Raw genomic sequence first — 24,305 nt, 5'->3', positions numbered from 1 at the left:
ACTAGACAGACAATGAGGGGTGACTGTGAATGATACGCTGCACGTTGAAAGAAAAAGTTCCGACATATTTTAAGACATTAATTCAGCATTCGCCTTAGTCTCGAGGAAAACCACGAATACGTCGCCGATATTCCATGTTCGTAATGTAACACATCCAGGGTAATAAGCAGGAGTCCTAACTTTAATTAGCAGAGACAACAGCAAAACGAGTCCTACTGATATAGAAGAGACGTGAACTCAATATGGCGAGCAGAGTGGCAGTGCGGTCTAAGGCACGAAATGTCTTCGCCCGCTGGAACACTGGAATCGTGGGTTTGAATACCTCTCGAGATATGGAAGGTGTCTGTGTTGCCTCGTGTAGACAGCAGCCTTACAACGGGCTCATCCTCCATCCAAGGCGTTCTAACCAGTACCTGTAAGAGCTAAAAGTTTGTGACGACTTTATATTAATACAATTATTATGATTCTGGACATTATCCACCGTCTTGTCTTTTTTCATTTAAAACAAAACGTTTCGGAGACTGGATTCTGTCTCCGTCTTCAGGTAAAAAAACCTACTCAGCTGGGCCGAATCGAAAGAGCTTCGACAGAGTTAGGGACTGGTTCTATCGATCGAACCCAACTGAGTAGGTTTTCACCGACGTTTCGGAGAAACATGCTGCCTCGATCTTCATGTTTGAATTGTGTAGGTGCAGGAATTGGTTCGATTATATAGACGGGCTGTAAGGAAAGTTGTCACTAAGACCCAAGGGTGCGAAGGAGGTAAGAAAACTTGAGTACTGCCCGGTTCATTCGAATACAAGCACTGTGATACTTTGTATTGTGCAAGGGACATTGAATTCATACTTAGCACTCCAGAAGATTCCCGTATCGATTCACGGTTCTCCATCAGGAGTAATGGAACGCCAGATATATTATTCGTGGTGTGTAGGTTGTCTCCTCCATCAGCCTGCTACCCATAAACTGTCTTATTGTCTTGTCCCGAGGTGTCACGGGCTCTACAAAGGGTCAAGACAACGCTGACCACTTACATTAGCACTTCAGTTATTTGTCACATGACATGTTATACGGGTAGCGTAGTTGGTTGAGGGGCTATGCTAAAAGCCGGAAGGTCGCGGTTTCAAGTCCCGATGAGGCCACTGGATTTTTTCAATTGACCTAATCCTTCCAGCCGCACTATGGCCCTGGGGTCGACTCAGCCTCTAACAGAAATGAGTACCAGAAATTAATTTTCCTGGGGAGTAAAGCGCGGCCGGCGCGTAAAGCTGACCTTACCGCCATCTTTGAGCCGACTGTCTAGATAATGTGGGATCCTCGACGTCTCACAACCCTATGGGCCTTCATGGACTGTTACAGGGATAGCTTTACTTTACAGGTTACACGTCTCGCCATTTTAAATTTCAATATATGGGTAAAAAAGGTGAAGGCAAAGAAAAGTTGTGCTTAATTACGTGCACTTAAGCACTGTGCCATGAAGACATATGGGGAGTAGACGTATAGCTCCACCTTTCTTGGTCTCGGTACTAGATGAAGGTAGTCAGCTTCACGACCCTGCCGCTTTACCCCCTGGGAAACAGCCATGGTACCCATTTGATAGGAGGCTGGGTGCAACTCCGAGTCGGTCTCGACGCTGTGAAGAAACGTCTTGCACTGCTGTGAATCAAACCCGGGCCGTCCAGCTGGTAGTCCGTCGCTATAATGACTGAGCTACCTCGGCTTCTATTTGGGAAAGGAAACTGTCAGCATTTTAATACTGTAACTGTTGGTGCACGGACATTGACAGGATCTGTTCCACAGACGGCTGCCTGAAGATGTGCTTACAATGTTACATTGAAGCCGATTTTACAGCGGAAGTTGTTAAAAGCTTTTATATTGGGGATATTTAAAAACATAGATTTACTTTTGGTATTAGCACTGAGGTAAAGTTGTTCCTGTGCCCAATTAATCAAGCACTATGCCATAAAATCACAAAGAAGGAGTGCAGGTATAGCTCCACCACTCTTGACCTCGGCACTATACAGAGGTGGTCAGCTTCACGCACCGGCCGCTTTAGCCCCGGGGAAAGCGCCCCAGCTATCCATTGGACAGGAGGATGGGCGAATCCCTCAGTCGGTTCTTGCCACGCCGGGAATCGAACCCGGGTCGTCCAGCCCGTCGCTATAACGACTGAGCCTACCCGTTTGGTATTAGTATTTGGCATATTTACTTCTTTTCAAAGAAACATGGCGTGGAGGCACATGCCTTCCCTTTTCCACCCGCTCCGCCTCCGCCAACGTCACATGTATTTGTGCTGGATTACGGTGGCCGAGCGATCCAAGAAGCGTACTGCTTCGGAACACACATCGAGAATACTAGCTGGGAGTTCCGCTCGAAACAAAGAAGCATTTCCGCCTTTTGCTGTGTGCTGTTGTCTGCTATTGGTGTGGCATTCCGCTGTACCGTTCCCCCGCACAAGAACTCATACCCAAACACCAAATGGACCAACTGTTTCGTAATTCTACAAAGGAAGAGGTTCGCGAGCTGTGATAGCCGAATATCACACTCCTATGTGATCAAATTAAACCTCTAAAGCCTCGGTAGAGCAGTCTTCGCTTTGAGCCCTCTTAGTACTTGTGATCATATATGTTCTCGCTGTTATGGGCATCGTCGTTTCTTTCGTGGGTTTCCCATTATATAAGAGGACGGGTTGTCTCTTTTCTACATAAAAGGTAAGGTAAAGTTGTACTTGTGCTTAACTAATTAAGCACTATGCCATAAAGACGTATGGGCGAGTGGATGTATAGAGCCACATTTTCTTCACCTCTGCATTAGTTGAAGATGAGTGGTAAACTTTAGCCCCGAGGAAAGAACCCCCGGTGCCCACTGGATAAGAGACTGGGTGTACCCCAGAGCCGGTCTGCACGACGTGGAGAAGAGAAAATTCTTGCCCCCCCCCTCCGGGACTGGAACTCCGACACCTCGGTCGTACAGCCCGTAGCCAGTCGCTATACCTACTGCGCTCTCCCGGCTCTTCTCTTTTCTATATAATATAAATTCAGTTCGTACCTCACGGGAAACACATTACGTCTCCGCTACAAAGACCAACCGGTTAATGCTGTTGCTGTTTATTGTAAGAAAAATACCAAACACATATACACGCAGTGTTGGCAGAACGCAGAGTTTTAGTGTGCTGATGCAGGTGGTACATACCACTGAGCTTTAAAGGGTAAAGCGGTTAAGTGAGGAAACTCGGGTATTACGGGGAACCTCAGTCCAACTTTATTTCCTTTACCATCAGCTGTACAAGCTCCGGCGTATCCTGGCAATGAGCGCTAAACTCGCATCCCCTGCTCCCAGAATTATCTATCAGAACTATAGAATTATGAGCCAACTGCTAATGTAATCATAACAAGGAAGCCAAGGAAGCTGCCTCTAAGAATAATCAACAATGAAATGTGACAGCTATAAACCCAATTAATATCAAATTCAACAACGGAAATTCCGTTAAGTCCCCAAAACAGGGCATGAGTAAAACAAGAAACGGATATAGTATTTTGACTGTAAAACCTTACAAAAAGATGTACCGTGGAAGACCGAAAGCTGGAGGGGAGGGAAGTATTAAAATTGACTGAAATGGAGATGGCGCTTCGGTTCCCTAACGAGAATTTCATGATCAAACGAACTACTGGAGGAAAATCCTTTGCCGTGCGTTAGTCTGTTACGTGCTCTACAATATTATATAATCTTAGACTTTAAGAAGCTGAAATAGAAGAACGTAGATTCAAGAAATACTTCACAATTATTGTATCAAAACAAAAAATATCGGCATCTTGAAAATACTTTCTCCACGTCCCAAGAAATGACTACTCTCAGCCATTTACTATAACAGAATGATCTCCTGCGTTTTCATTTGTATAGGAATTCCGTAATTTAATTTAAAGTCCCCAGGTATGACGAAGAGAGACAAAATGCAACGGGATACGTTTGATGTCACTGTCCATTCGGTTTTATTTCCGTCCTTCCTTTGCTTGTTCTGTTCATAGCTCTCTAGAACAATGGGTTTTGTAGAGCGTTCATAAAATTGCAGACAAATAGTAATGTTTTCTTCTGAGAATAACAGTACAACTATGTACTATTCCGATATGAATATTTTTCAATCACAAACTACGACCGAAACAGTTACTACTATCCACACTAAAAACATGACCCGAAGGACATAAAATGTGAGACCGCAGCTGGCAGAGAGTGACATTCAGGCCTACGAAGTAGTACAAAATGATTCTAAATTATTGTTGCGGCTTCCGTGGCCTATAATTTTCAAATTGGAAATAAAACATAAAACTGCTTACGAAACATGAAAGTGCGGTACACCTTCCACATTGGGCTCGTATTGTGCGAAAATTTCTTGATGCATTTTCCTCGGCGCTGGGCTGGGCGTGATGGAACAATTCCATGACCTCCGCGCTCACCCGATATTATGCCGCTTGATTTCCTCCTGTGGGGATACGTTAAGGACTCATGTGGCCTCCCTCGATGAACTGAGGCTCAGAACTGCTGCTGCGATCTAAACACTTACGCCGAAAATGCCGGAGAACACTTGGAGGAAAACTCAATTCCACTTGGCATCTTACGTGCCACGAAAAGTACGCATGTTAAAGCTGTTTAGCTTTTTGAATTATTTATTCTACAGATAATAAAACTTGAGTACACTTTCATATTCTGTAGGCAATTTTATTTTGCTGCTCCGGTTTGAAAATTGTAGGCCACGGAAACCCCGATAATAATTTAGAAACACCCTGCACATCTTGCTCAATTATCAAGGGACATTATTTAATGCCGTAATGTGAAAAAAAATGATTTTTGGTTTACTTGAAATTTTACCAACTGCGTTATGCACGTTGCGTCGAACGGTCGCGAATAACTTAAAAAAGAAGTTCTTGCAAGAACCAATCTTCTACTTTCCTTTGACACGACACGAACCGCATAGGAAACGCCTCAATTCTTCTATCGTTGCGTGTGTATTCCTCGCAGCGGTAACGTTTTTACCGAGCCGTTACCTAGGAACGACAGAGGGATACACATACAGACACATACACTTATGAAAGGGATTCGTGAAGTACGCCGCTGAGATGGACTCAAGTGCCATGATAAACATACCAAGTTTCGTAAAGATTGGTTGAGGCATTCAAAATTTGATGGGTGGGGGGATACGGAGACACACAGGCAGCATGGTGATCTCATAAGCCTACTTTCATTATTTCAAAATAAGGAAAGTAGAGTAAAATTGATGTTGTATGAAATCGTGACGTTTTCGAGAGTACTGTCTCAGTATTTGACTGGAATAACTGAGAAAAATCAGGAATAAACTCAATCTCGGTCTCTCGATAGTCGGTATCTAGGCTAATATTTGAATCCCAAATTTTACGGATACAAATCAAGCGTGCTAATAAGTTTAGTGTCGAGTTCGATGCTATATGGAACGAAAATAAATAGGTTCCACCATTATCATGGCAAGGGTAACAGCCAATGGAGTTCGATCTTAGGTAATAACAGATGCTGGTTCATGTTATACTACAAAACAGTGGCATAGTTCGAGTCATTTATAGTTACAGACAATAAGTTACTGTCTATTCGAGGCCACGCCATAGCTCAAGCGGTTAGTCGCTGACTTCCCACCGCGGCGGCCCGGATTCGATCCCGGGTCTGGTCAAGTTGGATTTGTGGTGGACAAAGTGGCGCTGGGGCAGGTTTTCTCCGGTTTCCCTTGCCAATCTTCATTCCACCAAATTCTCCATAGGCCAATCAGTGGCCGCAGTGCCGAGTGCACCCAGTTGGACTACAACCCCCACTAAGCGAATTTAAAAGAAATTGTTACTGTCTATTCGACACAGACCAGACAGCTTAAAGTCTATCAGTTGTTGGGCGAAGAAATGGAGAATTAAAATAAATCAAAGTAAATACACTTACATTACATTCACTATGCGCAGCCAAACTTGTCGGACAGTGCAAATGGGCAACGTTGATGTACCCCAGAAAAATGAAGTGAAGAAACTTGGCATGCATCTCGATAGAATACTGACAAGGGCAAAGCACATCAAACCAAAAAGAAAAGAGCCCAGAATAAAGACGAAACAAATTCACTGGCTACTCGAAAGAAGATCAACACTACTAACAGAAGGCAAACTCCTCCTATACAAAGCAGAACTCAAACCCATATGGACCTATGAGGGACAGCCTCCAATTGCAACACCGAAATCCTCCAGGCTTTCAATCCAGGACTCTCCAACCCATTCTGAAAGCAACTTGGTGCAGAAACAACCACAGGACCCATGAAGATCTACAAATGAACACAGTGCTCAGTGAAATACCAAATGCTTAAGAAAACGGGAAACCCACACTAATGCACTAGCACTGAACCTACTAGACAATAGTAAAACTACACACAGACTGAAAGGATACACCGTCCTAACTCTACCATAGGGACCTGAGTAAAACCCCAACATAAGAATTAAAATACCTAAGCGAATAGAAAATACAACTTACGCCGAGGCACGCGGTGGCGCAGCTGGTTGAGGCACTATGCTACAAGCCGGAAGGTTGTGGGTTCGAGATCGGATGAGGTGGAACTTAATCCTTACAGCCGCATTATGGACCTGGGGTCGCNATAACTCATTCACGAGCAAGTGCTTATTGAACATATACATTTATTGAAGATTCTGCTGATTATGTGTAGTTAATGTGTGGAAAAAAAAATACAATCATTCGTGCTACTTCATAACATTTGGTTAGAGCACTAAAGCACGTGAACTATCGGCCAACGCTCTATGTTCGGTAGCTAATTTTTTTTTAATTCGCTTAGTGGGGGGGGGTGAAGTCCAACTGGGTCCTCTCGGCACGGCGGCCACTGATTGGCCTATTGTAGCCTGCCCCGAGTGATTATGATGATGGAGAACTTGGTGGAATGAAGATTGGCAGGGGAAACCGAAGTACACGGAGAAAACCTACCCCAGCGCCACTTTGTCCACCACAAATACCACTTGACCAGACATGGGATCGAACCCGGGCTGCCGCGGTGGGAAGCCAGCGACTAACCGCTTGAGCTATGGCGCGGCCATATGAAGCAGCTAACTGTACCTTAACACTCGCAAAACTGTTCATTAACAGACCTCCCTTACATCCTGACCTCATTATTATGACAGACATTATTGATGATCACCATCCACAAACAAGATTGAATTACCGCTATCATTGTTCTAACTTTTCTTGGCTTCCTGAACTGGTAATTAGCAAGCCAATGATGCAAGTAGCCATGGTGACGGTCGTTGACGCAGATGTCTATGTCGGCGCCTCGTATTGGCTTCCTCATTGGCTGGCTGGTCCATAATTCGATATGCACTGGAGCTACTCAACAACAATATCACTGTCACACAGGGATGCACAGCGGCTAAAATTGCGGCAGGCTTAAATATAGGTCTATAGTGTAAACGATGTAAAGGTGTCCCTGTGATTTATTAATTAAGCAATTAAGTACCACGCAGTGAAGATGTACTGGGGAGCGGAGGTACACCTCCACCATTCTTGAACTCTGCACTAGTTGGAGGTGAGTTATAAGCTTCAAGCTCCTAGCGCTTTANGGGTGAACTACCGCGGAGGCCTACAGAAAGAAGAGGGATGAAAAAGAAAAACAAATGAAGAATAAGGGAAGGAAACGCCGAATGGATAAACCATAAGTCTGGATGCTATTCGGGGTAACACACTCTGTGGGGGATAAGCCATGCGTCTGGATGCTAACTGCAAAGTAACACAATATGGGGGATAAGCCATACGTCTGGATGCTAACTGCAAGGCAATACACTATATGGGGGTAAAATGTGAAGGTAAAGCTGTCCCTGTGCTTTACTAATTAAGCAGTACAACATGAAGATGTATTCGGGCATGGGTGTACACTCGTAGATCCATGCATTCTTGACTTCGGAACTAGTCGGAGGGAAGTGGACAGCTTCAAGCCTTTCCCTCTTTACCTCCAGGGAAAGAGTCCCGGTATCCATTGCATAGAAGGATGGATGGAACTCAAAGCCTGTATGGAAGCAATGGAGAAGAGAAAAATCTTGCCCCTGCCGGGAATCGAACCATGCCCGTCCATCCTGTAACCCGTCACTATACCGACTCGACACTCTATGGGGGAGAAATGATAATATTATCTTAAATCAGAACAGTCTGTGGATAACGTCTGGCGGATTCCCGTAGACGCGTAATGAACTTTTGGACACCACAAAGGGAAATTTGTTGACCATCCGAGCGACTGTTAACTTCTCAAAAAGAGCTACGCTTCATGGAGTTAGTTACCTCTATGCTAAGGCCGCGCCATAGCTCAAGCGGTTAGTCGCTGGCTTCCCACCGCGGCGGCCCGGGTTCGATCCCGGGTCTGGTCAAGTGGGATTTGTGGTGGACAAAGTGGCGCTGGGGCAGGATTTCTCCGATTACTTCGGTTTCCCCTGCCAATCTTCATTCCACGAACTTCTCGAAAATCACCCTCATCTAACATCTGGGGCTGGTACAACAGGCCAGAAGTGGCCGCAGTACAAGCGACTTAGTCCTACCCCAGTAGCATTAAAAAAAATATTACCTCTACGCTTTGTGAATCCGAATTTCAAAACAGCTACTAGATAGGTCCTCGGCTGGTTCAATTCTCATAAACTGTCTCCGAAATATCCATTTTAATCTTATGTCCAATCTCTTGTCCCATCTTGTGGGTATGTTCGAACAGCTTTTCTTACCAAAACTTTGTATTCACTTCTTATCTTCACATCCTAGCGAAATGTTCCATCCATAGTACTCAGAACAGCTCTCACTTCCGTAGCAAAACTAGGAGACTTGCACACAGTACGAAGTATGTTCTTAAGCAATTACATAAATTGTTCATTTACGCCTAATTCATCCTTCCCGGGACCAAACATAATCCCGACACTTTCACATAGTTGTAGATAACTTGCTCTTCCTTAAAGTAAAAAAAATATCACGTGTAATACAATCGTAAAGAATACTAACTCAATGCAGCAGAGTCCATCTTCAGAAATGAACAGCTGCTCAGTCAGAAGAATCTTTTTGCTTTTCATGGAACTCGAAGGCTCATTTCCGTGTTCACAAGAGCCGCCACTGATCCAAATGCCGAGCCAGATGGATCAAGTTAACATCCTTTCATTCTATTCTTATCGAATCCAATTTAATAATTCCATTCCATCTACGCCTAGATCTTCCAAGTAGTCTGTTTCTTCCAGTTTTTTTATCACAATTTTGCAAGTTCCTCTCTTCCAAGAGTGCTACATGCTTCAGTCATTTCGCCCTCCTTAATAAGATCATCCTAATTATATTAGTCAAGGAGTAAAATAAAATTCCTTATTATGCAAGTTTCTCCTACCCCCTGTTATATTTTCCCTCTCAGGTTAATAAAAACTACTAAAATAATATACGCCTCTTCATGTGCATATACTTATACACATACGCACAAACAAATAAATATATACATAATGATCGTGTTTTGGAAAACAAATGGAATTATAGCGGTTTTTGAAACGAAAAATAACACTTCACGAATTTACTCTTCCCCTGATTTCAATCTGAACCTCATTTCTGTATATTACGAGGTGCATATGTTTATAATTAGGAGCCGGGATAGCGCAGTCGGTGTAGCAATTGGCTACGGGCTGGATGACCAAGGGGTTGGAGTTCGAGTCCCGGTAGGGTCAAGAATTTTCTCTTCTCCACGTCATCCAGGCCGGCTCTGGGGCCCACCCAGCCTCCTATTGGAATGTGTATCAGGGACACTTCCCCCGGGGGTTAAGCGGCAGGGGCGTGTAGCTGATCATTCACCTCCAGCTAGTGCCGAGGTCACGAATACGTGGATCTATACATCCACCCCCACATACGACTTCATGGGATAGTGTTTTTTTTAACTTTTTTTTTAGCTTTGTATGCGAGTCGATCACAGTGGCCACGCAGTCTAAGACATAACCTGTCGAACGCTAGGATAATGGGTTCGAATCCAACTCAAGGCAAGGACGTTAGTCTGCGTTTATTCAGTGTGTAGGTAGCGGGCTTGCTACTGGCTGATCCTCCGTCTAAAGAGTCCTACCAACTCTGTATACGATTGATAAACTGAAAAAAAGGCCAAGGTACGACAAACGGTTGTAGAGCTATGGATGGACGGATGGGCGGGCAGACAGAGAGACGGACGGACGGACGGACGGACGGACGGACAGACAGGCAGACAGATCGATGGTTTTGTATGTTTACAATTACATATACAGGGACATGTGGGACAACCCTTTTGAACGAAATGTACTCCGCTTGGAAGCGAGCAGAGAAGAAGCATACAGATCCTGAATTACTGTTGAGACTCCCGTGCTGCGGTTTTCAAATGATCGTTAGCGGTGACGTTCTAACAAGTAACTAGTGTGCTTTCCTGGTCTCGCGGAGTTCGGGGGGAGTGTCTGAGAGCCCCTTGTGTTGATTTGTCGCCAGCTGCTTCGTCCTGCGGGTGGCATCTGATTTCTGCTAGAAACGTTCCCTTAAGTTTTATACTCTCTCAGCTGCTTGTACGAGATGAGTACTGCAATCATACGATGTTATTGCTGTACGGCTCAAACTTAAATTAGTTCAATTTATTTCCTGTAGAAGAGAACATTAGGATATGCTGCCGGCTTATTGAACCTTTGTCTGTATAATAATTTAAACTGAAAACTAAATGAGGTGTGTTTATTCTGTATTTGTGTTGTCCTGTGTATGTAGCGGCCTTGCAACGGGCTGATCCCCCGCCCAAGGAGTCCTGCCGACTGTGTATAAAAAATAAAGAAACTGAAAAAGCGGCCAAGTCCCAACAAAGGGCTGTCGAGTCATAGAGAGAGAGAGAGAGAGAGAGAGAAAGACTACTGATGAGTTTTAAAATCACGAGCCCTATTTAAGAATATAAATTGAGGCCAAGGTGTATCTTAACCAGTTAGTCGCCATCTTCTCACGTCGGAGGTCCAGGCTCAACCCCAGGGCAGTCCATGCGGGATTTGTGGTGTGCAAAGTGCACACCTCCGTTTTCCCCTGCAAATTTTAATTCCGCTACAGCTCGCTTTTCTCCCCTGTTATCCGCGGCTGGCACAATAGGTCTTCTTGGTACCTCAGTACAAAGGAAGTCTCATCCCATCTCAAGAATTAGAATGTAAATTATTTATTACTGTCCACGTACATCACCCTGAGGACTAGAGCACTGTATCACGACATCTTGTGTCACACCGGTACGTCTGTCAGAAAAAGAATACTGCTATCAAAGCTTCTTGTTCTCCAACTCTGAGGATGGAGACGATATGTTCATCCGAAATGTGCTTTGAATTTCAACCGATTTGACGGTATAATATCTCAAAATCTTTAAATTCTTTATAAAAGCACATGCATTTTATTACTGTATTAATCATTAAGATAATTTTTATTTTCCAGAGCTCACGTACAACCCAGCTGGTCGACAAATCTCACATGTTGAGAAACACCCAACTGCACCACATAAAACAACACAAAATACAAAGAATCGGCCCATGAGGCATGCTTTAACCAATCCGATCAGCCCACCCAGTTTGGACACTTCTCCCGTCTGTATCTCCCTTATCAGCCATGAGATTACCAACTCAAAGAGATCTGTATGACGTGACAGATCACTCATGGGTTCTTTTAAGGTGTTACTGCACAGATGGTGCTAGCAGTAGGCACTATACGTGTATGTCCCATTTATTTTCTATGCATTGGTGCTCATGCATTTGCTTTTGTCAGCTAGGTTTGTAGCATGAATTTCTACTTCCCCTTCTATCCTAGTTCCACGAATGTGGGTGCTTTATTATAATTTTTATTACACATTTTAATGTTATCTCCCTCCGAATTAGCCTGGTCTCAGGTAATTAAATAGAAGTAGTAAATCCGACAGGAGCTGTCCAGCCATTAAGGTTAGTTCTTCCTATGGGATACAACACAGTGTCCCCGCCTCTCACCTGAGGACGGAAACAGATCAAATTTCCAAAACGCTGTTTTTTCTAGTTTCTAGAACACCGGACGATGGACAAAGACTGAAAACCCAGTAATTCTGAGTAGTATGCACCATGATCAGAACCCTTTGCAATCTGATTCTTATACTGCATGACGCAGTGTTTATTAACAGGAAAGGCTTAAGAGTACAGAATGTCACTGGGTAAGGACGCCGAATAGCAAAGTCGTGACTTATTTTAACACGCTATTCCATAAGCCACAAGAAGAGACTTAGGGAAATCACGGTAAGCTTCAGCCAGTGAATCCATTAACAAAGCTCACGGGTTCGAACCGGGTACTTTCTGCATGCATGTCAGTAGCAACCTGCTCAGCGAGGTAAAGCAGAGGGAACGAAGTACCTCAACTACGTCAGTTATACTCTTCTGTTACACACAGCAGAACTGAGCATGATGGTTTGGGTGACACACATGCGCTCTAGTCTTGTATTGCGGCAGGGGAAAATCGGTTCTCCTCCACCGTGACGTCGGATTTCAGTCATTTTCCTCATGTCCTATAAGCAAATTCCGGGGCGGTGTCTCAATTACGCCACGACAATTTCCTTCAAAATGCTTTCCAATTTATTATTGATCAAACATCTTACTATTCAACGCTATATAATGAGATGTTGACAGAGTCAAAAATAAGATACAAAACCAAACGATACCACAGGCGCATCCCACCGCCCATCCCTACATTAAAAAAGGAACCTGGACAGCATAGTGGGTATACCGACTACCTACGGACAGGACGACCGAGGGATCGGAGTCCGAGTCCCGGTAAGGTCAGGAATTTTCTCTTTTCCACGTCGTCCAGACCGGCTTTGAGCTCCACCCAACCTATCTAGTGGGTACCGGGGGTAAAGCGGCCGGAGATTGAAGCTGACCACTCACCTCCAAATAATATAAGAGGTCAAGAAAATGTGGATCTATATATCAACTCCTCCATACTCCTTCATGGCGCAGTACTTAATTAGTTAAACATAGGGACTTTACCTTACTTTACATTAAGAAAGAGCAACTTTTTCAAAAGTTCACCATAAGTAATAACAAGAAACTCCCAAACACTGTGACGAAAAGTCTCGTAATGCTTAAAACCAGAGTCAAAGGCATATTATGGCTCTTTCGTGCACAGCAACAGTAATGTCACAATGGCTCGATGCGAGTAAATTAGACAACAATCTCAGCGTTTGGAAGTAACACCTGTACCTACATTGTTGCTTGATACGTTTATATGAATCCAGATTATGGTATCTACATGGCCAACAGAGCTGCAGAAACAAATTTTCATATATCACCAACCCCTTCAAACATTTGTGAAATCTGTATAGTGACAAGCTATGGGCTTGATAGCCAGTGTTCGATTCCTGGCAGGGAAAGAGATTTTCTGTGTAAAGCAGATAACAAGCACATGATAGAGCTCCTCTTAACCACCGGTGGCACAACTTCAAAACCTACATCCTTACTTCTGTTTCTCACTTTCTTCTGTCCTGTATAAGTCCAGTTTGCACTCCATGAGTTAAGGCCTGAACCGGTATAATTTTGAGAGAATTTTGATCCGTTTCCATTGCGTATTTATTTGTTAATGAACTGCTGAGAGTCTGAGTGTGTCCAACACCAAGTTATACCATCATTAACCAACGCCTTCTCACAGTTCTACGAAATATCGCTGCCTCGGTTATATGTCCACTTCTTGCTAGCCATCGTTACAATTAATAAACTGTCACCCACAACACGTAGAGATAAAAAAGGTATTTTTTTTTTAATTCCCTTAGTGGGGGGTGGAGTCCAGCTGGGTCCACTCGGTACGGCGGCCAATGATTGGCCTATTGTACCTGCCCGGGGTGATTATGATGGAGAATTTGGTGGAATGAAGATTGGCAGGGGAAACCGAAGTACTCGGAGAAAACCCGCCCCAGCGACACTTTGTCCATCACAAATTCCACTTGACCAGACCCGGGATCGACCCCGGGCGGCCGCGGTGGGAAGCAACCGACTAACCGCTTGAGCAATGGCGCGGCCTCAAAAAAAAAATGTAAAGCTATCCCTGTGTCTAATTAACTAAACACTACGTCATGCAGATGAATAAGAGAGTGGAGGTATAGCTCCACAATTCTTGGCCTCGGCACTAAATTGAGGTGAGTGGTCAGCTTGACGCGCAGGCCCCTTCTCCCCGAGAAGAGCCACCGGTATCCACTCAGCAAGAGGCTGGGTGGACCCCAGAGCGCTGTGGAGTGGAGAAAATTCTCTTGTCGATTCCTGAAATCGAACTCCGGCCCTCCATACCGCAGCTTGTTGCTATACCGCCTGAATGATCCCGGCTCTCGAATGCCGCCCACAGCAACGAAACAATTCCAGTACTTAGAGTACAAATTAAGGTTCTATCAACTTAAATAAATAATATTAACGTTACGTTAAACAAAATACTGAATACTTTGAAGGAATATCCTATTATAAAGAGGTGAAAGTCAGGTCCCAATAGTATTCATTCGGTTATACAGATCCCTGCCGATCGCAGTGGCCGCGCTGTCTAAGGCATGAACCGTCTTCGCCCAATCAAACACTGTGATCGCGGGTTCGAATCCCACGCTAGGCATGGATATGTGTGCGTTTAGTCCGTGTTTGTGTTCTGTATGTAGGAAGCGGCCTTGCGATGAGCTGATCCCCCGTCCAAGGAGTCGTATCGACTGTGTGTAGGATTAATAAACTGAAAAAAGGAACCACGGTCCAAAGGACTGTACAGCCATAGAGGACGATACGGATTTTTACAAACCGAAAGTGACCAAAGTCATCTGAAACAACTGTACCGCATTCAGAATCTTAAGTCTGTTGTACAGTGGCTGACATCAACTGCAATATTCCGAGAAACAGAAACGGTGACTTCACAACTTTCGTGATTACAACGGAAACGGAATAACAGTTTTATGAGTTCGAAGAATTCCCACTCTTCTGTTCCGGAAACGTCAACAATTTTAATGTTCCAAAAGACTCAAGAGTAACAATATCCCCAGACATTCTGTGGACATAATGAACCTCTCAAAATCGATATTATGGAGTAGAGTGAAGGATGCCTTTCATCTCTCACCCAGGAAGGGGCTAACCAACTACAGTGTATCAGCTGCCAGTAAGGGGCGTCCACAGACAACATGCACTACAACTGAAAGGCAACGAAACATAGGTAACATAAACAAAGATCTTACTAAGACTAGGAGTCAGGGTAGCTCAGTCGGTATATACAGGCTGGATGGCCAGGGTTCGATTCCCGCCAAAGGTAAGATCTTACTTTTCTCCACATGGGCCAGACCAGCTCTTGGGCCCATCCAATCTCCTATCCAATGGGTACAGGGGGCTCCTTCCCCGGGGGTAAAGTGACCATGAGTGAAGCTGACCGTTCACAATAATCTAATGCCGAGGTAAAGAATGGTGGAGCTATACCTCCACTCCCTCATATCTTAATGGTGTAATGCTTAATTAATTAAGCAAAGGGATAACTTCAAATTTTTACCTTAAAGGTCGTAAGACAGAAGCTTCGAAAATTACGCAAATGATATTCGGAAGTTACCAGGTTCAAATCCAGTAAAGGTTTCTTTTGTGGGTTTCTACAAAATGCAGCAGTAACGCCACAAGTTATTCCGAGCACACAAAAGCTTGAAGACTTCAACTGATGTCTCGTATTTATGCGCAGTCTGTTATTCTCACACCGTTCTTGTTCACTAGATACTAGTCATTAGTTAATCTGATGAAACGGCTACGTGCGCTCAATCAGAGACGACGGATAAGTGATGATATGGCTTATTTAATACATAAACTGCAGTCAATTTCAGGTAAAAATGAGGTTCAAAATGTTCAGAAAATAAAATATGAAGACTACTTCATATACAAAGGTAGCCACGCGGTAGTGTAGTTTGTTAAGGCACTATGTTACAAGGCGGAATTTCGCGGGTTCCATTCCCGATGAGGTAACTGGATTTTTTCAATTGACCTAATCCTTCCAGCCGCACTATGGCCCAGGGGTCGACTCAGCCTCTAACAGAAATGACTACCAGGAATCTTCCTGGGGTAAAGGGCGGCTGGCGCGTAAGGGTGACCTCATCGCCATCTGTGAGCTGATTGTCCAGAAAATGTAGGAGCCTCGACGTCTCAAACCCCTATGGGCTTCCGCAGCCTGTTACAGGGACAGCTTTATTTTTACTTCATACTCAAAGATATAAATCACACAAGAAGAAAAGATTCTGAATATTATGTAAATTGCTGTCAAATTATAACTTGATAATTACTCAGCACGATGTTTTAATATTGAGTAACTAAACGGAGTTCGAAAGGACAAATTCTACGGTTATCTCCATTTTAAACGGCACGTATAAAGCAAACGTTTTCTGAAAGAAAACTAACGTGATTACGCATTTCTAACGTCGACTGGAGTTTCTTCACCCTTCAACCCCTATGGGACTCGCATCAATGCAGAAGTCTCACACTGTCGCTTCTGGTCTTACTGAATAGGAAAACGGATAGGCATAATGCCTTTTTATTGCAACTGTAGTAGAACTAGTTACAAAGGTGATTCCGATAACGAAAAATTCGGACTTACTCACTTAGGGAGCTGAGCCCTTCTTGAGAAGCCAAATCTGTAGCTACTCAAGAATTTCCCAGCATTTTATGGAACCCGAAAGTTCATTACCGTCTTCACAAGAGCCCTCCACTGGTCCCTATCCTGAGTCAGATCAATCCAATCCATACTATCCCATCCTATCTCTCTATGATCCATTTTAATATTGTCCATCCACCTACGCCTTGATCTTCCCAGTGGACTCTTTCCTTCTGGCTTTTCCACCAATATCCTATATGCATTTTCTCCCTCTATTCGTGCTACATGCCCTGCCCACCTCATCCTCCTTGACTTCATCATTCTAATTATACTTGGAGAAGAGTACAAGTTATGAAGCTCTTCATTATGCAGTTTCCTCCAGCCTCCTGTCACTTCCATCTCTCTTTGGTACAAATATTCTCCTCAACACCCTGTTCTCAAACACTCTCAGTCTATGTCCCTCCCTTCGTGTCAGAGAACAAGTTGCACACCCATACATAACAACAGGCAAAATTATAGTTTTGCATATTCTAATTTTTTATGTTTTTGAACAGCAGACAAGAAGACAAAATGTTCCGCATTGAATGATAGCAAGCATTACCAGAGTTCAATCGCCTCTTAATTTCATCCTCAATCAGGTTTTAATCTGTTATCGTCGTTCCCAAATATCTGAATTGTGCCACATTTTCAAAACATCTGTTTTCTATCGTCATGATTTTGCCCTGCATTTTTGTGGCGAGACAGCAACATATACTTAGTTTTCTCTGTGTTTACTTCTAGACCAACCTCTTTACTTGCGTCAATTAAAGTTTGTGTGTTTTTCTTTATGGTATCTACATTATCACCCAGTAGATTCACATCATCGGCGTAGGCCAACAGCCGATGTGTCCCATTTAATTTCTCCCACCTAGTTTCTCTGGACCTTCCTAATTGCATATTCTAAAGCAAAGCTGAAAAGGAGTGGCGATGAAGTAACTCCTTGTCCTAGACCATGTCAGATAGGATATTTATCACACAAATATTTACCTATATGGGCATTACTATAAGTTTCGTTTAAACACATTTTAATCAGCTTAACTAGTTCTCGAACCCCAGACGCTGCAGTAGGACGCCAGCGACAACACGCCTGAGATATGGTGCGGCCTTTCGTAAGGTCATAAGTATAGGCCTTAGTTTCTTTCTTACAATGGACCAATCTTTTAAGTATTTACTCACAAATTTATGTACTTCCAAACTGTGACGTTCGTATAACTTACGTCTGTAAAGCTAGGGGAAAGGTTTTGAAGGCCGTAAACGTACATAATTCCCAAGAGATAACGACAGAAATGTTATTTTGGCAAAATAAATAAGGAACATGACTATTTCAAAATTAGAATATATATATATTCATTTATTTATTTATTTATTTTAGACGAACAAATGTGGGGTTCGCTGTACAGAAAATAAAACCCATTCCTACTCGTAGTCTTTAGGAGGACTGAAATAAATATGCAATAAATATATTCTATTTCTGTCGCCATATTTCCTATACTTCTGCTTTTCATGTTGAAAACAAAATCCAGCAGATTAAAACTGCGTCAAATTAATGTCTATAGTTTACTTTACTACACATACGCCCGAAGCAATATGCTATTTAGGCTAACTCGCCACATTCAGGAGGCCAGAATGTTGCCTACCTTGTCGTGAAGAAACGGATAGTTCGATGGAGAACTGAAGTTGGCGACGCGTCAGTCTGCTGAACCAGTCAAGCCCACGGACACAGCTAGACTAGACTAACCCGCTGTACAGAACTGTAACGTGGCTGGCATCGGGGAAACGTGGAGTAGGGTAGAGGTAGCTGTGCACCCACATCTGCCACCACGTCCCTCCCTGGCAACACCCCAACCGTAACTAAACTGCACCCATCTACTATTTTTCAACGATCGTTTCCGGTTATCATTCTACCTGCAATATCCCCAAAAAACACAATACATTTGTTCTAGAAACACGAATACAATCAACTGCTGCATTTAGGTCACCTGTCTTTCCAAATGGGGTCAGTCTGCTAAGTTCTTGCCCTACTTTCAGAATATCACGCTCATGTATTTTAAATATGCTTGGACCGTAAGCGATACGAGGATGACACGCTAATGAATATTGGAATTTTGGATAATACTGATTACTAAACAACTCATTTACTGTCTTCGCTCGCTCGGAAGCCGAGATCGTGGGTTCGAATCCCACTCAGGGTATGGATGTTTGTGTGCGTTTTTCTGTGTTTGTCTACAGGTAGAGGCCTTGCGACGAGCTGATCACCCGCCCAAGGAGTCCTACCGAATGTGTAAGATCTAGAAAAACCTAAGTGAACGGAGAAGTTCATGGAGGTAGGCCTAGGCCCACTGGGGCTGTAGTGCCAAGGAAAAAAAAAAGACATTTATATAGACAGAATTTGTTACAAGCAAAGTACAGTCCAGCCTCAACGTATGATTTACCTACTTACGATTCCTCGTATTTACAAACCAAAAATAAAATTGATATCTACTAAAATTCTTCGTCTTCTTCCACTTCTACCCCGACTGTTTAGGCTCTCTGGCCTGTGGCCATTCAGAATTAATTAATTCTGAAATTTGAGTCTTACAGACACGAAGCAGGACTCCTTGGATGGGTAATCAGCCCGTAGCAAGGCCGCTACCGACAAAGGATAACACAAACACATAATAAATGCAGACTGATACCATTGTCTCGAGCGGGATTCCAGTACACAATCCCAGCGTTTGAGAGGGCGAACAGATTGCATGCCTTAAACGGCGCAGCCGAGGTGATCGACCCCATTAAACTTACGCTCCGAGTTTTTGCACTTAAACAGGCCATGGAGGCCCACAGGGTTCTGAGACGTCGAGGCTCCCACATTTTCTATACAATCGGCTCACAGATGACGGTAAGGTTGTCAGCCTTACGCGCCGGCTGCCCTTTACCTCCCAGGCAGATTCCTGATACTCATTTTTGGTAGAGGCCGAATCGATCCCAGGGCCATGGTTGGGCTGGAAAGTATAGGTATATTGAAAAAAAACAAACATCGGAACTCGAACCCGCGACCTTCCGGCTCAACCAACTACACTACCGCGTGCCCCTTTGTATTATTTATAAAGTTTAAATGTTTAATATCACGTTATTTCGTGTCCTTTTAATGTTTCTATAATAAAGACAATAGAAATAACAACGCACTAGGCATTAAAATTCTGAGAAATGGGTCTGAACCTTTAGATCCGGGAACGTAACCCTGTACGTCCCATATTATAACGAACTCGACTCACAGTTCCTCATTTACGACCCATTTTCTGGAACGCATTAAGTCGCTGAGTAAGAGAAACGACTTAGCAGGGTTTTTTAAACAAGAATCTCGGTAATGTAAGCAAGAAGAACTAAGTAGGCAGCACGCAAAGCCTGGTATAGTCTTCAACCTTGAAGACGTAGGAGACATGTTCCTCCGAAACGTCGGTTGAATTTCCAACTGTTAAATTGCTGCTGTCCCTAGCCAACATAGTGATTCCCAGTTCCGAGTCACACGGGACTCACGATCATATTTTAATGTGTCACGGCTCTAGGAGCCTATTGAGCCAACGGACTAACATGTCGTTCCTAGAAGGCCGTGACATAGCTCAGGCAGTTAGTCGCCGGCTTCCCACACCGGTGACCTGGGATGGAGCCCAGGTTAGGTCATGTGAGATTTATGGTGGACAAAGTGGCACTAGGGCTGGTTTTCTCCTAGTACTTTGGTTTCCCCTGCCAATTTTCATTCCAACGACTCCTCCACATTCATCACCTATCATTCGGGGCTGTTACAACAGGCCAGATAGTGGTCGATGTACCAAGTGGACACAGTCTCACCCCATACCTCGAAAATAAAAACTAAACAAAAATACGTCCAAGAAGACGTCCTTACCACCGCTGTGAGGAACTCGAATCCTCAAAGACCACGTTTCACAATCACAAGAACTGGCCTTCATAACACTGTAATCAGCCCCTTATCCTTTCCCGGATATTGAAAAGTGATACAGACTAGTGTGATAACTGCATTGTTGCTGTATCATCCTTCTGATCATTGTCCAGAAGCATCAACCAGTTTCCAAAAGGAACACAAACGCTAAATGTCCGAATGTTTAAAATCCTGCATTACTGACGAAATGAACTTCTGTGGATATTACGAGGTCTGACAAATAACATGGCTGATTCTGCGTGGACAAAAGTCGCTAATACTGGCGTGTGTTGTCACGTTAAAATTGCTGGTTTCCTGACATATATATGAATTCCAACATCGCCGTCATGTCTGGACGCATCACTATCATTTTGGTATCGTCATCAAACTGTTCTGAACGCCTTCAAGTATATCATTACAAAGGAGATCACCGTAAGGGAGCCAGTACAGCTAAGTCAGTATAGAGACTAGGCTAAGAGTTGAGCAACCGAGAGACAGTAACTCGATTCCCGGAGGGGGAAAGATATTTTTATCTTTTCCGCCGGTTAAGGGCACCGACAGCCATTTCCTCTGAATCCAAAGCTGAAAACTCAACTATTAGTAAAGAGGTTACGAAAGCGGCCTCCGTAGTCTAGAGGTAACGTTCCCACCTCATGACTCGTAGTACGCGGGTTCAAATACCCGGCGGAGGTCGTCGAAATTTTAAGGGCGGAAAAATTCAGGGAACAAGTCCTCCGGGAGGGACTTTAAGCCGTGGGTCCCGTGTCGTAGCTTTACGGCACGTAAAAGAAGCTCATATCTCCTAAGGAGGTNCAATAACTAACTAAAGAGGTTACAAATATGTGATGCCTAACTCCACTCCCCCTACCTTAATGGCGCAGTGCTTAATTAAACATAAGGACTTTAACTTTATTCACCTCTATCCTTTATCCTTGAAAGCCACAGGCTGAACCACCGAGGGTTGGAGTTCGAGTCCCGGTAGGGTCCAGATCGCCTCTGGGGCCAATCCAGCCTCCTATCCAGTGGGTGAGGGGGATTCATTCCCCGGCGGTAAAGCGGCAGAGGCGTGAAGTTGATAACTTACCTCCAACTAGTGCAGAGATCAAGAAAACGTGGATCTATACTCCCACTCCCCCATACGCCTTCATGGTGTAGTGCTTAATCAGTTAAGCACAGGCACAAAATTTTTATTCAGAGATCAAAATGGGGAGTATATGTGTTCGAACACTAGTTATTTGGTCAAAAATCGCTTCACAGAAAGTTCTACGAGTAAACAGGTATGCGCAACGCCATGATTAAAAAGATGTTTCCCCAGCCAACGATTTTGTCTCCTTCGACGAACGCATTGCAGAATACAGAAAGTCTGGATGGCGGTTTTCGCGAATAAAGGTCGTGACGGATAATTTCCTCGATAAAAAAATGTTTTCCGGGATAAAACGCAATCTACTCCACTGAAAGTTAACCGGCGTTTCAAAGGAATAAATCGGCTCCATCATCATAAAACAGTATGCAGAACTCTGCTTGCTATTTGCTTCATGCTGGCTTCTTGCTCGACTTATTTTTCTGCCCTGAAGATGGAGGCCATATGCTGCTCCGAAACGTTGGCTACCTTCTAACGGATTATTCGGCGTTATATTCCAAAAGACACACCTTTTCATAACCACCACAGTGAACACTCCAAATCCTGCTGAAAAGTCTAAACAAATTTCTTTAATCATCGTGTTATGGTAAGCAAAGGAAACGATGCGAGAGAACGCTTACTGCATGCATACAAGAACTTCAGTGACTGTTCTGCCAAAGCTACGTTTCGCAACACGCGTCAGCTCACCAAACTCTGCTGGCCGCTCCATAAAAGCATCAGTCCGGTTATTTAATTGTGTGACCCAGCATGAATCGGGTTGAGGCATACGGTCTAGCACCTCTTGTCCTTTGTTCAATAATTCCATTTTCCAATTAACTGTGACTGCTGTGGTGGCTCACCACTCCACTTCACGGTCCCAGAAAATAATGTCACTCTGTCCAGCACGGGACCGACATGAAAACTTCTCGGAAATAGAGTTCATGGATTACACATCAAACTCGTCATTTCAGACAAATTTCCTTAAAAGCAAAGGCAGGCTCACTGTTTTACCATGTTTGTGTGCCTGTCCCTTCTAATCTAATGTTAACACATTTCATGACAAATATTGTGTCATTAAATTCACCAACATCCATGCCATGGTCATGCAAACGTCTGAGGTGGATACAAAACTATCAATATTACGTACGGCGATATATCTTCAAGAAGACGTTCTGGAAAGAATTAACCGTCTACTTTCCTTTTACTACAAATTGAGCATATGATACTAGTATATTTTATAATGTATGCGTAAACTTATGCCAACTTAGCGGATAGAAAGTGTCGCGTGGAAAGCCCAACGAATCTCCACGACCATTAATTTCGGTTTTCTAGACCGGAGCCGCTATTTTCTTCAAATAGCTATTCAATTATCCTCACGAGGCTGAATAGACCCCGTTCCAGAACCACTACTTCTCAGAAAATCTGGTAGCGCCGGCAATCGAACCAAGGACCTCTCGATATGTAGCGAAAAACTCTGACCACTAGACCACAGAGGCGGCTGGCACTTACTTCGCCGACAAGCGGCGGTCGCTCGGTCTGTATAGTTTGCTTGCCGACTACAGGCCACGGAGTGTGTTCTTTTTCACTTAACACATAAAACAGTGTGCTGTATAGTAACGTCATAAATGTTGATAACACGTCTTAGTTTACAGCAGCCTGGCTTCGCAAACTGTCCCCATTTTTTTTCTTTTGCCGCTACAGCCCAAATTTGGGTTTTGTCCTACCTCCAAGAAATTCTCCGTATCACTTCTGTTTACTAGATCTTAAGATATTTTATAGGGATTTGGGGTGGATGAGCAGCTCCTCGCAAGGCCTGTACACAAACACAGAAAAACGCACACAAACACTAAACATGAATGCCCTGAGTTGAATTCGAACCCACGATCCCGGCTTCAGAGCGCGCGAAGATAGTGTGTATCTTACACCGCTCGGTTACCGTGACCGGCCACTGGCCCGATACTATAACAGAAATTTAAAAAAATAAACCTAATCACTATTCAGATTTGAATGGCATATGAAAACACGATATAAAAACTGGGAATGTACTGTGTTACGTTCTATTTCAGACACAAACAGAAGTTACTCGGCAGAATCCCAAACAGAAAATAGTTACACTTTTCTTTCCTTCTTTCTTTGGGCGTTACAATCCATCATGAATCCTGGCCTACGTTTTACAGTTTTTTAATCATACAGACAGTCGATAGGACTCCTTGGACGGGAGATCAACCTACATACAGAACAACACAAACACAGAATAAACGAAGACAAACGTCCATGCCTTGAGTGGGACTTGAACCCACGATCCCACTGTTTGGGCGGGCGAATACAGTTCATGCCTTAGATAGCGCGGCCACTGTGATCGTAAAATAGCACGGTCTCGAAATATCTACTGTCACGAAATCTTATTGGTAAAATATTCTGAAAGTCTTCTGAATAAGGGAAACTCATGTGAGTTTTTATCTTATTCAAAGAAAGATGAGATGTTGCAGAGTCGAGGACTTCACTTATCAGCCGACCTGATCTCCACAAGACAATGCATGGCCTCATATTCTTTCCGTTCTTGTATGTCATGAATTACAAGTCAAAAGCATTCGCTAAGGAAATCTCAGT

General features: G+C 43.7%; 2 protein-coding genes across 2 annotated transcripts in view; both read right to left on the bottom strand.

Moving 5' to 3' along the window:
* Nucleotides 1-18,370, bottom strand: part of LOC111869536 (tyrosine-protein kinase Btk29A) — a 197,835-nt gene extending 179,465 nt beyond the window's left edge. Inside the window, exon 1 of the mRNA XM_023861151.2 lies at nucleotides 18,297-18,370. The gene's annotated coding sequence lies outside the window, so the exon portion shown is untranslated. The remainder of the gene's footprint in view (nucleotides 1-18,296) is intronic.
* The window catches only part of LOC111869537 (tyrosine-protein kinase Btk29A-like), an 87,122-nt gene that overhangs the window by 23,994 nt on the left and 38,823 nt on the right, over nucleotides 1-24,305 (bottom strand). The gene's annotated exons all lie outside the window — the stretch shown is intronic.

The sequence above is a fragment of the Cryptotermes secundus genome, unplaced genomic scaffold (genome assembly GCF_002891405.2).
Source record: "Cryptotermes secundus unplaced genomic scaffold, Csec_1.0 scaffold196, whole genome shotgun sequence".
Lineage (NCBI taxonomy): Eukaryota > Metazoa > Arthropoda > Insecta > Blattodea > Kalotermitidae > Cryptotermes > Cryptotermes secundus.
The sequence above is the reverse complement of the archived record's forward strand: the minus strand, read 5'-3'. Positions and strand labels throughout refer to the sequence as shown.